The sequence below is a fragment of the Calidris pugnax genome, unplaced genomic scaffold, assembly GCF_001431845.1.
Source record: "Calidris pugnax isolate Ruff unplaced genomic scaffold, ASM143184v1 scaffold24, whole genome shotgun sequence".
Classification (NCBI taxonomy): Eukaryota; Metazoa; Chordata; class Aves; order Charadriiformes; family Scolopacidae; genus Calidris; species Calidris pugnax.
In genome coordinates, this window is record NW_015090922.1 from 4,491,690 (window position 1) to 4,492,288 (window position 599).

A 599-nucleotide genomic window follows, 5' to 3' on the forward strand; every position below is an offset into this window, starting at 1 on the left:
CTTTTTTTTTTTTTTTTTTAATCCTTTCCTCCCTCCCCACCCTAAGTTTTGGTGGGGGTCTCTAACTAGCAGCCAGGGCTATTTTTCCCTTTACAGCCTCCCCGCGGAGGAAGGGGTGTTGGAAAGGAAAGGGGAGGGGGGGTGTGTGTGGAAATCACTGCCGCTTTTTTTAAACTTAATGATGTTTTTCCCAGTGCGGGTAGGGACGGTGCCGGGCTTTGGGAGGCAGAGGATGCTCCCGAGCCAGAGTGTCCCCCCCCAGCTCCCCGCTCCCGGGAGGACTGAGCCGGGGTAAGGCTGGCCGGGGGGATGCTGCCGCAGTCCCTAAAGCAGCCCATGGGGAGGGAGGAGCACACAAACACACACACACACACACACACACACACCCTCCACCGAGCAGGGAAGGGGGGGGAATCTGCCACTTCCCCTCTCGCAGCATCTCATGCCCGAAAGGCGAGGGACCGGGAGGGAGGGATGCGGCAGTGATTTTTGGGGGGGATGGCTGCGAGGGGGAGCCACGGAGGACCCCCCAGTCCCGGGGTAGGACCCCCCAGTCCCGGGGTAGGACCCCCCGGAGGATGCGGAATTTGGGGGGGGGG